Raw genomic sequence first — 15,165 nt, forward strand, 5'->3', positions numbered from 1 at the left:
CTTTATTTTTTAGAGTAGCAAAATTGAGAAGAAAGTACAGAGATGTGCCCATATATCCCCTGCCCCATTATCAATATCCACTGTCTGAATGGTACATTTGTTAAAACTGACAAACTTACATTGACATATCCTATAAGGTAGATACTTTCTCCCCATTTTAAAGATGAGGATACTGAGATGCAGACGGGTTAAACATCTTGCCCAAAGTTGCAGAGCTAGGGAGTAGTCTGTATCTCTGTGAGACCATGATAAGAAGGTTGCTGGAACCCTAGTGTTTTCAGGGTAGAAGAGGACTTAGAGACCTTCAATGTCCTTATTTTGAGAATAGGAAACTAAAACCCAGCGCCCGACATCACCCAGTTGCTCAGTTATTTATTGCAGAGCCAGAACCAGAGCTCGGGTTTATTTACTCTTAGGCTAGTGCAACTTCTACAATTCTACAGATACTGTTTGAAAAGACTGAACAGATAGACGTCAGCAGAGAGTGAGATTCACTTCCTATTGATTCCTGTTGATAATGTATTTGCCTATGTCCTAAAGGTAGACCTGTAGCAAACCACATACAAGTGTGCCTAAGCCAGTCTTTTTCCTGAGATGAACCCCAGAAGACCCCAAAAGACTCCCAGGCAGCCAGTTTCAATTGGTCACGTAGACTAGTCCTGTTGTCCATATATCCCCCCATTCCCTGAGTTCTCTCTATCACTGCCCCTATCCCCTTCAGGTCCTCTGAGCAGGAGGTTCAAGGAAAAGAGGAGGATGGAAGGGAAAAGTAAAGTAGGTAAATAAGACAGAAAATCATTCTAAAGGAGAATATCTATGACTACCCCAAAGGCAAAGGAAGTTAAAAACATGTTCTGAGCATGGATAACAATGTTAAAGTTAATTTGAGGCTCCCTACAAGGCCTAGTGAAAAGATTGCACTTATTTGGGTGTTTATAGTCTCGCATGATTCTCATTACTTTATAGTTACACATCCTATTCATTTCCTTTATAATGTCAAATAAAAGAGAAATAATAACACCTTATGTTTGTATATTGCTTTACAGCTTACTAAGCACTTTTACAACCGTGATCTCATTTGATCCTTGCAGTAATGTTGTGAACTGGCCATGGAAGGTTATTATTAACTCCACTTTACAGATGAGGAAACTGAGGTTCAGAGAGATTAAATGAATGTGATCCACATCTTAAGCTAGGAAGTAGGGGCCAAGTCTGAACTCTAGGGCTGGGGAGAGAGTACTACTCTGTGAGGGACTGCCTAAGCACTAAGCATGGCCAACGGTAGGAAATTTTTCTACTTCATGGGATTCAGGATTCAAATCAAGTCTTAAGTTTAGGTGCTGAAAGAGACTTTGAAGGCATATGGACATGGCACAACAACTTGCAGGTGGATCAGGAGGTGAAAATTCTCTGCAACTAGGAATTAGGTTATTATTCCTAGCTTCAAGGCAGATATAATTTTTATACCATCACTGCTAGAAAAGTGAAGCAAATGCTAGTGAAATGGAAGTCCAAGAAAGCTTTAGAAAGGCTGCAGATAGCCAAATAACTTGAACTCTGCTTTTGCCCACTCAGGAAAAAAAAAAGAAAAAAAGAGAGGAAAATGGAAATGAGGAAAAAAATAGTAAAACAGAAAGACACTCCTGGAACTCTGTCTACCAAAAATAACCAAGTATTTCTAATCTCCCTGTAAAATATACACAAATAATTTCAGAAGAACTAAACACACACATCTTCTAGGCTAAGCTATTTGTGAATATTTACATAATTTTGGAGTATAGGAAGTTTTCTAAGCATGACACCAAGACAAAAATCATAAAGGAAAAGATTTATAGATATGATTATACAAAATTTAAACATTTCTCTCTCAAGTCTAAATAAAATGAAATGCCATAAACAAAATTATAAGTGAAAAGAACAAATTAGAAAAATATTGGAAAATATGTTAATGTCTACATTTTTAAACATCTCAAACAAATTGATGATAATAATAATAACAAAATGAGCTTTCCATTTGAAAAATACGGGCTTGGAACATGAATAGGAAATTTAAATCAGAAAAAATACGTAAGTCAGTAAGCTTATGACAGTATGTTCCACCCTTATTTGTAATCATATCAGTTCACAGTAAAATAAATAAATTTTATTGATTTGGGAAAATGTTATAATAAATATATAAAAGAGATTACTAACTTTTATTTTCAGTATTGTTCTTTTTTTATACACATCTAAGTTCTGGAAGAATACTTTTTCAGTGCCCTGAAAAGGCATTGAGATATGAACAGTGGTTACCTCTAGGAGGAAGGATTATGGATATTTTAAATGTAAAGTATTTTTTTTCTTATTTAATTTTTAAGTAATGAACATGAATACTTTTGTAGTAAAGAAACCAAATTGGCCATTACACCTATAAGCAAAGACATAACTTCCTATTACAGTATTGTTTCTATTTAAAAATTCATATTTGGCTTACAACACTTGAATTTTCAACCCCCATTTCAGGAACATAATTTGCCATGAAATGGAAGACTTTGTACACTCCATTTGAATAAATACTTTGAGTTGGCTTGTTCCACACCTGGTGTTCTTGCCCTTCAGGGTAATTCACATAGTTACCTCCTAGCTTCCTAGATATAATTACCCTACTAGGAAAATAAACACCTAGATTATTATATAAACAAACAGAATAATCATAAATGGTGTCTTCTGGAATTGGGATGTTGCCTATTTTTCTTTCATAGCAAAAGTAGATTTATGTATATTTTCTGTATGCTACATCAGAAACTTAGAACTTTTGAATACATCATCCATAGTGGTCCAATGTCAACTGTAATGCAACAGATTTCTTCCTTTAATTTTCAGTAATCTTACCCCAGGCATCCTCATACACGCAGCCCCATTAACAAGCACAACCTGGTATGCACACCATTGTTTAACCAGATACAGATAAAGAGAATGAGAAAACATTCCCACAATCAGTCAGAAAACAATGCTAAGACTCTGTAAGAGGCAGTTTGCCAAGGCTTTACTTTCTGCCTCTAAATAGCCCCTAAATTCAGATCATGCTCATTGGAGAAGGATGATCTGATATATTTTAGGAGACTGAAATTCTGAGAATGTTGTTTTACATGGCCTGTCATGAAAGAATTTGATAGAAGTACTTATCTTAGTGAAGGTCAAGATAGCAGATAGATTTTACATACCGAACCTGCTAATGTTTTTTATATCACAAAAATAAAGACAAAAGTTCCCTGTAAGAAGACATCATTAGTGTCTATGTTGTACATCATGAATACATGTTTGAAGTGGAAATAACTGGCTCTGCTCCTGCTTAATCATATGCAAAATAGACTAACTACTTTGTATATTTGGGCCACTGGTCTCTGCCCCTTCATTGGCAAATCCCCTGACTACCATCACTCATAGATAGAAAGGACCCTTATTCCACTGGGTCTGTGTGTGTGTGCTCATGGGCGTGCACACATGTGTGCATGTGGGGGTGGTGAGGGTCTCATTTGGAACCCACGTTGAAATGTTCTTTTGAGTCTGGCAGAAGCTGCCCCCCAGTAGCAGTGGAAGATATTTCATAATAATAATGATGATACCACCTCACACTTTTCATCTTCAAAGCACTTTACCAACAGTAATTAATTCCTGTAATACTCATGAGGTAAGTAAGTAAACACCATTATCCCCATTTATAGATACAGAAACTGAGGTGAAATAGCTGAGCAAATGGCCCAAGGCCGAAAGGAGACAGTGTCAGAGCAGGGATCAGAGGGAAGAACCTCCTGGCATCTGCTTGTTCCTCAGGTCACAAACCCCCAGCCTTGCGTCAGGGAAAAGTGACCATAGAGCTGGAGGGAGCTGGGGACTGAGGCAAGGCAGGATCTCCCAGCAGGCCCAGCTCTGGCCTCACTGCCCTGGGAAATGAATGCTGCTATTCATTGTGTGGGCAGTTTGTGGGCATTCACTTCAAGATCCTTGCAGAATAACAACAAAAACCCTATTGAGGCTCCTTTCTCCTCGGACCACATATTTCCTGAGTTTTTCCTTGAAATCAGGGGATATATGGTACATACACGCCCTCAGGAAGCAGAATTATTCAGCCCACCCTACGATTCTTGGGAGGCTGTATTCAGAAATGTGACCACAGACCAGGCTGCACTGCAGGAACCTTTTCCTACAGGGTTTCTGGATGAGCTCCTTTGCAAGACATTGAAGAGCCATCTGGCTGGCTTCACACTGTGCGACCCCAACACCCTGTGTTCAAGGTAGCCAGCAGGTAGACTGAAACCTTCTATTAATGCTGAAGGGCCAGCAGAAAACATGAATTGCAATGAAATGAAAATGGCTTATCAAGGCTTACCTAGTATCAGGGCACTAAGAGTTGCTGACCCAACTCCAAGACCACCCTGCTAGACAGCATCGTGGCAGTCCCTCCCTGGCCCCAAGGACATACCGAACATGCTCTTCCATTTTGTTCATCTGCCAAAAGATGCAGCTACTGATTACCTACCCTGCATCTCTCCTCCCATCACTTCAACCTGCCTTCAACAGCCTAAACATTGTCATAGCCACCCACTCCACATTTGTGTGGCAAATCTACAAGCTGCTGCTTTAAGCATTATCTAGAGTGTCATGCCTTGGCCCCTAATTGAAGCTAATCGCCTTTGAAGTGCTGAACTAAACATAACAAATAGTTATACCATTCAGCTCAATTCTCTCACTTTGGCTGCACGTTTTGCCTCCCATTTGGCAACGTGCATCCTACAGAGCTTCCGAGAAAGGGAACTTTCTCTCTGCTGCTCTCCCTGATTCTGCTAGTAGAGCAGACCTCGGGAAGTTTGGAAGGTCTCTCAGAGAAGTTCTGGCCCAGAGAATGTGGTAACAACAGCCAGGAAAACAGTGGGGCAGATGCGCTGTCAGATCAGACAAGCCCCCAGCCCTGCCGGAGAGAGGCCTTTGTGTGGTACCTCCGGTGGCGTCTTACCGGCTGACAATGGATGACAGTGTGTTTCTCCAACCCACCTCATTCACTTCTAACCTGTTGTTGAAACAGGTGGGGCTCACATAGATCGCAGGTTTACACGTGTCCTTCCAACGAAAATGAAGTCCCTCCAGGCAGCAGACCTGTGGGGAAAGAAGCCCTCACAACTGAGTAAGGCCCATATCATGAATATGTAGATGACATTAACCAGACAAGAAACACTGAGATCAAGAGTGGCCTTCTCCTTCCACATAATTGCAAAAATTGGACAATCATAAAAATAATCCAGAAAGCCTGAACAACGTGGTTACAATGTCTTGATCTTTGGTTTCCAGGCAGGCACAGTTCTCCCCATCTGACCAAAAGTAAGCGAAGCCCACAAGAATTCTCTGCCCTGCATGGAGTCCACATCCCCCTCACACAGTGAGATCCCCTCCAGCCCTGTGGCTGGGCACGTGCAGACCCAGGCATTGCACAAATGTTGTACCCTCCAAGTGACACACTCCAGGTGAATGCTGGAGAGGAGGGCAGAACAGAGAGGCATAGCTTCTCACCACATAAAAGACAGAATCTGGCTTTCTGCCAGAGAGCCTGCTGAGCAGTGACAAAGCACGTCACATCTTGGATTTTGAAGTTCAATAACTAGATCCACAATGTTGATACTTCAGGGGAGAGGTGGGTGGGAGTTGAATTTCTATTTCTCCAACTCTGTAATTAATTTATCTAGCAACAAGGCTATAATGATGCCAGGAAGAGAAAAAGAACCCCTGTGGGGCTGTCTGTGGCTTTTCCTCAGAATGACTGGGTCCTGTTGGGATGGGGCTGCAGTCTAGTGTAAATTAACTCAAAACACTGTGTGTGTATGTATGGTACATACAATATGAGGTGAAGGAGTATGTGTGTGATGTGATTGTGTTGTAGCGTGTGTTGCATTTATGTCTGTAAAATGTGTGTGTGGAACATACATGTGTGTGATGTATATATATGAAGAAGGGTGTGAGGTTTGGAATGTGTCCTGTAGGGTGTGTGTGATGTATTTATGTGTGCAGTGTGCATGTGTGATGCAAGAGTATGAGGGTTGATGTGTGTTATATGAGGTGTATGAGTATGTGTGGTGTACGTGTTGCATGTGGTATGTAGGAGTGTGTGTGGAGTGTATGTGTGTTATATGTGGTATATATGAGTGTGGTGTGTGTGTTATATAGTGTATACATGGAAGTGGAGCTGTGTGTGTTACACGGCATATGTGAGTATATGTGTGTGTTATAGATGGTATATATGAGTGTGGAGTGGCACATGTGATGTATATGTGCATCAATGATACATGGTATATTTGAGTGTGTGGTGTGTCTGTATTATGTGTGGTATGTAGGAGTGTGTGTGTGGTGTGTATGTGGTGTGTAGACGCGTGTGTGTGTGACATGTGTGCCCGCTCAGCCGACCAGCAAACACCTGTGCAGACAGGCCCGGCCCTTACCCCTTCGATGTTAGCAGGGAGGCAGCCCCACGCAGCTGACGGTATCCCTATGCTGCCGCTCTGAGAGCCAAACCGCAGCCCAGGAATAAAGAAGGCACCGCTCAAACACCACACCTCTGGGCCTCTCGGCGAAGGGTTTGAAGTCGAGAATGTTGAACTCGGATTCTACCAAGCTTCTGCCTGTCCCTTGGGCTGCACTGCGGAACGCGGGTCTTTTTGTGGGAGTTCAGAGGGCGCGTCGCGGCCAGGGAGAAGACGTATGTCACCTGCCCTGCTGAGCCCCAGGTTCACGCCTCCACCTTGGCACTTGCCGGTAATATGGACAAATCAGTTAAGCCTCAGTTTTGACATCTGTAGAAATAACAACAACGTGTTCTTTCTGGTATGAGAATTTCATAAAATAACAGTACACTGTGTCTGTGGCATCTTACTACACTGATGGACAGTGACTTCAGTGGGGTATGCGGGGACTTGATAATATGGGTGAATGTAGTAACCACAATGTTTTTCATGTGAAACCTTCATAAGAGTGTATAGCAATGATACCTTAAAAAAAAGATAAAGAGATGGAAAAGAGAGAAAAGTAAAGAAAATTAGAGGATTAGTCTAGGAGATCTAACATCTTACTAGTGAGATTCCAGTAGAAATCAGAGGAAATGGATAGAATAGCATAAGAAATTATCACAGAAATAATTCAGTATGTTTTCCCCAAATAGAAGGACATACATTTCTAGACTGAAGAATCCCAGTAGGTGATCAGCACAGTGGATGGACAGACCCACACTGAGATGCATCAGTTTTGGAACACTGGAGATAGGGAGACACTTCTCAAATTTTCCAGAGAGAAATAACAAACCAAGTATCAAACATCAAATGACATTGAACTTCTGAAAAATAACTGGAAGCTGATTAATCATGCTTTCACAATCTTATCACCTACTCTTTTTTTTATTGAAATGTAGTTTTGTATACCATTTTATATTGGCTTCAGGCATACAACATAGTGATTCTAGAATATATACATTACTAAATACCTCAATAAATGTAGTTACTACCTGTCAAAAAAAAAAAACACAACACTGCACTGTGAGTTACTATTTCCCACCCTCGTCTTCCTTGGGGGTGTGTTTCCTCTGGAATCGGGTTCCTTGGCTTTCTTTTGGCTTTGGAGGTTTTGGTACTCACCTTATACCTAAAAATTCCCATCTGCAAAGCTCAGAACTCTGGCGAATAATATAGCTCATAGTTTGCTGTCACCGTTTTCTGTTTCTAGCGCCTGTGGATACTGTTATCAGGTCTGCGGACAGTAACTCACCTTCTTCATCTGGGGAGTGGGAAGGGAGGGAACATAAATTCAGTAGGAAAGGAAAGAACATAAATTTCCCGAGCCTCTAATTCAAACCAGACACCTTGGCCAAATGCTTTGCCATGGGCCAGTATTCAAAGTAATGGTTGAGGGCATAGACCTGAAAGTTTCTGCCTGTCAACTTCTGTGTGACCTTAGACAAATTACTTAACTGCTCTGAACCTCAGTGTTTTTAAATCTCTACATTAGAGGTAATAGTAACTAAGTTTCATGGGATTATTTGAGGGTTAAATGAGATAAAGAATAATAAACTCTAGCACAGTACCTACCACATAGTAAGCAGTAAATATGCTTTACAAAAAGAATCCCCTTATTCCCCTATTCAGGTATCTATTATACCCATACAGAAAGGGGCTCTGATGAGTAAAGCAATCTGCCCAAAATCACACAGCTAACAAGTGGTGGGCCTGGCTGTCTACCCAAGTCCATCTTCTAGCATACTGCTTGGACATGTTCTTTGCCTTCTATTTCACCACATCAAGCTCACTGCTCTTGCAGCCTTTAGAGATCTCTCCATGAGAGACTGCTGAATGCCAGAGACACTGTCATCCAATTAAGCTCTAGTCCTAAACACATCAGGAAGAGGCCTAGGAAGAAAGAAGAAAGTGCCATGGACTGGCAAAGGACATTACTTCCCTCGGTAGGAGCTGAAAAAGAGTCTGGCCTGTGTTTGTAGAAAATGCCCTACATTATATTTTTGGGATGGAGAATTTGTTGCTGAGTAAAAGCAAACCTGATAACTAGATACCATGACTATTCTCACTTATAACAGAGCCCACTATGATCTTTCAGGCCTCATGCCTTTGCAAAGGCTATTCCCTCTGAAAGGAACACCCTTCCTCCTCCCTCCCTACCACTATCTCTCCCACCCAACTCTGCTCCCATCCCACTGTGAATATACCTCTCCCATCCAACTTTGAATGTAGTAGTTAGCACCTTGCTCTAATTATTTGTTTATATGTCTGCTCCCTGCTCCTTGACTATACATACTCAAAGACAGGTGCCCTGTTCCACTCAATGGTTGTTTCCCCAACACCTGGTACAGGCATCTGATGAGAAAAAGCATCATCAGAGCATGGCACATACCCATCATTTGTTGATGTAACACCCACAGTGTTGGTGAGAGACACTGATGTTATCCAGACTGCTGACATTACCCAGGTACTGTGCTGACATTCTCAGTACAGGGAAGAATGAGACATAGGCTCAGGTATGTGGGGTGTACATCACCAGGACTCCACAGAAAATAGAAACCACTCCAAGTGTGCACAGCAAAGGGGATTTAATGCAGAGAATTGGTTTCACAGGTGCTGGAGGGCCTAAGACACCAAGGAGAAGAAAGGAGAAACCAGAAATTAGCAATAGAGGGGAACCACTGCACTCCTAGGCTGGAGAGACAAAGACAGGAGGGGGTTCCCAGAGCCTGAGCAGAGGCTGCCTGACAGAGGACAGGACCAGAGAAGGCCTGTCCGGTTGGGTGATGCCACCAAGGAGATCCAGCCATAGGTGCACAGAGAACATGGGGAAACAGAGGTTTCTCCTTCTGCCTTCCACTCTGTGGTCAGTGCCCCACTGGCCTATCGCAGCTACAAAGCACCTGGGGGAGGAGCTGCAAAGTGCCTCCTACAGGCTCAGTCACTCTCCAATATAAAGCAGAGCCTGGAGAGGAGAGGGAATGGATCTGAAGGTAAACATACCCAGGATCAGCCCACACGGTTAATATTGCACTTTGTGGGAAAAGGGCTACTTTTGAGAATATTCAAAGCCAGGCTGAGAATGAGTGGAAGGGGTGAAAGTGAAAGTCATATAAGTTCACTGGTTTCAGAGCAGTAGGTGGGTCAGGTGGAGTAGTTGCTGTGTAACAACCACAAATTTAGTGGCATAAAACAATATACCTTTACTATCTTCAGTTTCCCTGGGTTGGGAGTCTGAGCATGACTTAACTTGGTTCTTGCTCAGGGTCTGAAGAGGCTGCATTCAAAGTGTTGGCTGAGCTACATTTTCATGGGTAGCTCGACTGGGAGAGCACCCACCTCAAAGCCACCCAAGACTGTCAACAGAATTCACCCCTGTGGCTATACAACTGAGGGCCCAGCATTTTGCTAGTTGTCATCTGGAGGCCATCCTTAGGTTCTTGAGCTGCCCATGGTTAGCGGCTGAGATAGCTTCTCCAACATGTCCACTGACTTCATTAAGCCCACAAGGAGAGTTTCTAGCTCAACTCTGTGGAGAGGGAGTCTTCTGTAACATAACTCAATCATATATATAACATCCCAGCATTGTTCTGTATTCTGTTGGTTAGGAGTAAGACCCAAGTGGTGCTTGCACTGAGGGGAGGCGATCACACAGAAGCGTGAACACTAGACACAGAGGTCACTGGGGGAAACCTCTGTCCACAACAGTACATCTCTTACTGTAGCTTTGTGTACCTCAGCTTTGATTTCCTTGTGCAAATTTGTAATTTTTAGAGTACTCACTAAAGAATAAAATGATAGGAGCAGTCTTGTGACTCTATTATCATTCAACTCAGAAATTAGCACTAAAATCCGTGGATATTACAATTAGTGAAAGCTCGGAGATACCATAAAAATTTGCTAAAGCAAATTCCATGCCAAATTATCCTTAAATTTTAATTTGGGCTCTCCAAATACATCTTCAAAGCTTTAACGTTTTGCAAACTCTTTGAACAAGAAATTCCAGTTCTAGAAATTTATTCAAGGAAAATTATCATGAATGTGTGCAAAGATTTAGCTACAAGGATGTTGACCACAACATCACTTATTTGAAAAAAATTTAAAAAACCCCTTAAACTGTAAACAACCTATTGTTTTACAATAAGTTATTGCCTACAGAAAGCTATGGTGCAGTCATATAATAGCATATGATGACCCTTTTGAATATTGAAGTACATGTAAAAGTGTTTACTATATAATGCTAAAAAGAGGGAAAGATCTTAAAAGAGCACATACACCATGATCCCATCTTGTTTTTGCTTTGCTTTGTTTTAGCATATAGAGTCATGGATAAATGACTGAAAATATTTATACAAAATTGTAGCAATGATGCCTTTAGATAATGGGGTTCAATGTGATTTTTATTTTGTCTTATTATATTTTCTGAATTTTTTATCATAAACACTTATTACTTTTATAATAAGAAAAATGTTAATTTTAAATATTTAAATTTTCATGATCAAATATTAGTAACAAAGGGTACATTGAGAGCAACCTAAAAAATTGCTACTTTGCAGCTTAGTATTAGAGAGAGAGATAACTGTGGGTCATGGTTTTCTTATTTGATAACTCTGTTGCCCCAAGCAAATCAATCTCACTAACCTTGTTTGACTCATGTGTAAAAGAAAATGACATTTACTCTACTAATAGAAGTGTTTACTGTTAATGATTAAATAAGATGTGTAAGAAAGTGATTGTCAAATTTTAAAGCCCAAATAGCAAAGTGTTTTTCCCTTTGACATTGAAATTAAGATATATAATACAGAGAGAGGAATGAGAAAGGATCTTGTGGTTAAAGTTGGCATCAACCATATTCTGTGGCAGGATTTTCTCCACAGCACTGCATTCAGTTATAATCTCACTGGCATTTGGGGTCGCTGTGTCGGGGTGTGTGTCTGTTTAACATTGGCTAGCTGCACGGTCTTGAGAATATCAGCTACCTCTCTAACTTTAGTTTCCTACTAAAAGATCGTAAGGCAAGCATTATGTTAGGTTTATGGTTTCTTACCAGGCCTGTTTCTGCCAAGATACTGATGCTCTCTAGGGCTTTTTCCAGCACTGATATTCAATTATTAGGGGAAAGTATGTTTTCATGGGTACAGCATAGCCAGAGGGATCCATCAAAATGGAGAAAAATGGGAGTCAGGGTTTTCCACTTTGAGGAGATTGGTTTATCACAGTAAATAAAAGATGAGCAGATATTGGTGACATATTATATCAGTGGTATAATATCCCCAAGCCCTCCCAAGGCTCTGCTGCATTGGTGAGAGTGGTGGCATTGAAGAATACAAAGGACGTGGGCTCTGGCATCAGATTTGCCTGGGTTCAAATTCTGACTTGATCTTACCACCTGTGTGGCCTTAGCAAGTTATTTCATCTTTCTGAGCCTTGGTCTTTAGCTTTAAATCTCATGTGACTCTTGCCTAACATGGTTTTGGGAGAATTAGGAACTAGTACAGTGCGTGGCGCATAGCATATGTCCAGTAACCAGTAACTTTAATTATTATTTGGAGTTCATTGAAATAAAACAATCAGAGAATATTCTTAATATAATCTAGTTGTTCATTTCTCCCAGGTCAACAGAATGACATTGCCATCTAAGATGTATCCTTGTCATGGTTCAGATATCCTTTGGTGATGCCCAAGTCTTCCAGGGTAAGCTTTTTAGTCACTGACTGCATTTGAGTATTCAACCATTAAATTCCAAATTTATGTGGAAGGAGCATGTCAAAATACCATGTGGCTCTAAGCATTTCCAACAGGGCAGAGTATGTTTCTTTCAACTTAAAAGACATTTTCTTGAGCTTCCCAACAGTATTTCCATTTAAGCTTTCCTACAAATACTGAGAAGATGTAAAAGTCCCAAACCTATTGCTACAAACATTAAGCAATGAATCAAATTCTACCCTCATTCCTTTCCTCAAAGCTGTGAATCAAGTGGAGAACCATGACAGAAAGTTGTATTTAGTGGCCTAATGTGTAAAGACAGAATATGATGTGACTTCCATTAGTAAATGAAGTTGTATGTTTTGCCATGTCACCTATACCCAAAAAGGTTTGGCCTAGCATGGGGCAGGAACAGTTCTTCTAAGAGGAGGACAGTCATGATCTCCTGGTTACCTGGGACCAGACTGACTATATCAGCTTCCTTTCCTGTCCCTTAGCAGGGCTGTTCCCAATGGTTAGGGTTTTCTCAGGGATAGCTGGGCACCCAGTTCCTTGGCACTAAATATGTTGTTTTTTCATTTTATTGATTGTTTCTTTTGCTGTGCAAAAGCTTTTTAGTGTGATGTAGTACCACTTTATTTTTGCTTTTGTTTCTTATGCTTTTGGTGTTATATCCAAAAATCATTGCCTAAGACCAATGTCAAAGAGCTTTCCCCTTTGTTTTCTTCTATGAGTTTTACAGTTTCAGGTCTTAATTTAAGACTTTAATCCATTTTGAGTTACTTTTTGTGACTGGTATAAGATAGGGGTCCAATTTCTTTTGTCTGTGAATATCTAGTTTTCCCAACACTATTGAAAAGACTCATTTACCCATTGAATATTCTTGGCCCCCTTGTCAAATAGTAACTGACTGAATATATTTGGGTTTCTTTCTGGGCTCTTGACTCTGTTCCATTGGTCTGTATGTCTCTTTTTATGCCAGTTATATATCATAGTTCAAATTTTGGTGTCCATGTATGGACTAGTATATAGAAATACAATGGATTTTGTATGCTTATCTTTATCTTCCATTCTTGCTGAACTCACTTATTGGTTCTAGGCAGTCTTTGTAGATTCCTTTGGATTTTCTATATAGAAAATCATGTCATCTGAAAATAGGGACAATTTTATTTCTTCTTTTCTGGTCTGTATGTCTTTCCATTTTTGCCTATGGCACTGGCTAGAACTTCCAGTACTATATTAAAGAAGGGTGCTAAGGGTATACATCTTCGCCTTGTTTCCAATCTTAGGGTTAACTCCCATTAACTATAATGCTAGCTGTAGGTTTTTTGTAGATGCTCTTTATCAAGTCAAGGGAGTTCCTGTTTATTCTTATTTGGAGAGTTTTATTGTGAACAAGTGTTGAATTTTGTCAAATGCTTTTTTGGTATCAATTGATATAATCATGACTTTTGTTCTTCAGCCTGTTAATATGGTAGATTATGATTGATTTTCAAATATTGAACCATTCTGCATCCCTGGAATAAACCCCACTTGTCATAGTGCATAATTCTTTTTTACATTGCTAAATTATATTTGCTAATATTTTGTTAAGGATTTTGTGGTTTTCTTGGTTTTTTTTTGGTACTGATGTTGTCTGGTTTGGGTATCAATGTAATACTGGCCTCAGAAAATGAAATAGGAAGTGTTCTTTCCTCTTTGGTGTTTAGAAGAGATTATAGACTGGTCTTAATTCTTTTAAAAATGTTTGGTAGAATTCTCCATTGAAACCAGTCGGGTATGGAGATTTATTTATTAGGTGTTTTAAAATTGCAAGTTTGGTTTTTTTTTTTTCAATTAGCAATAATTGCACCTCGGATAAACCTCATTGGCTACGATACTGCCACTGCACAAAGCTGCAAGTTCAGTTTTTTAACAGAGGGCTATTCAGATTCTGTATTTTGTACTAGTTTGTATTTTTCAGGATACAGGCCATTTTATCTAGTTGTCAAATTTATATATGTAGAGGTATTTGTAGTATTCTTTTATTACCTTTTGTTGTTTACAGAGTTTTTAGTGATATCCCTTTTTTCATTCCTGATAATTGTTTGTTTCCAAGTATTTGGTTATTTTCCTGTTATCTTTCTTTCATTGGTTTATAAATTAATTCCATTATTATCAGAGAATATATTTTGTATGACATATCTGGATTCAATAAGAGAAACAGAACCACAGAACCATATAACTATGCATATACTTATATTTATTATCATGTTTTATATATATTATATATGTAGGTTTTTAAATGTACATTTTTATAAACCTATTTTAGTGGGTGATCTCAATATTACACAATCCATATATAACTTCTCACAGTCTACTGGTGTATAGAAACATTACTTCCCTTTACAACCCTTCACTTACATTTATATCGTATTTATCTTAAATATTTTCTTTATACACGTTGAGAACTACATAGAGTGTTATCCTATTAGTTTCAAATGTCAAACATAATTTAGAAAATTCAAGAGAAGAAGGAAAGTCTATTATATTTACCTCCATTTTTGCTTATTTCTTGATTTTTTTCTTCTTAATTGTCTAAGATTCTTTGTTTTACCCCTTTATTCCTTCTGTTTTCCATGGTTTCTGAAAAGAAGTATGCTGTCATTGAAATTGTCTTTCCTCTATAGGTAAGGTTTTGTTTCTCTCGTGCTATTTTGGATTTTTTTTTCCTTTCTTTTTTTACTTTGTTTTACTTTGTTTTCAGAATTTGACACTGATGCGTGTTAGGTGTAGATTTCTTTGGGGATTCTAGTTGAGCTTCACTTTTTTAAGTCTACAAATTTATATCTTTTGCCAAATTTGGGGAGTTCTCATTCTTTTTTTTTCTGAGTCTTTTTCAGCCCCACCCAGTTTCTCCTCTCCTTCTGCAACACTGATGACAGGAATAGTA

At 39.6% G+C, this 15,165-nt stretch overlaps 1 non-coding gene across 1 annotated transcript; it reads right to left on the bottom strand.

Annotated features, from left to right (window-relative positions):
• Window positions 1-13,992: 13,992 nt before the first annotated feature.
• Window positions 13,993-14,130, bottom strand: LOC140849808 (U4 spliceosomal RNA). The gene has a single exon (XR_012131998.1). It is a non-coding gene; the product is annotated as a U4 spliceosomal RNA (small nuclear RNA).
• Window positions 14,131-15,165: the final 1,035 nt, after the last annotated feature.

This window comes from Manis javanica, chromosome 5 (assembly GCF_040802235.1).
Source record: "Manis javanica isolate MJ-LG chromosome 5, MJ_LKY, whole genome shotgun sequence".
Lineage (NCBI taxonomy): Eukaryota > Metazoa > Chordata > Mammalia > Pholidota > Manidae > Manis > Manis javanica.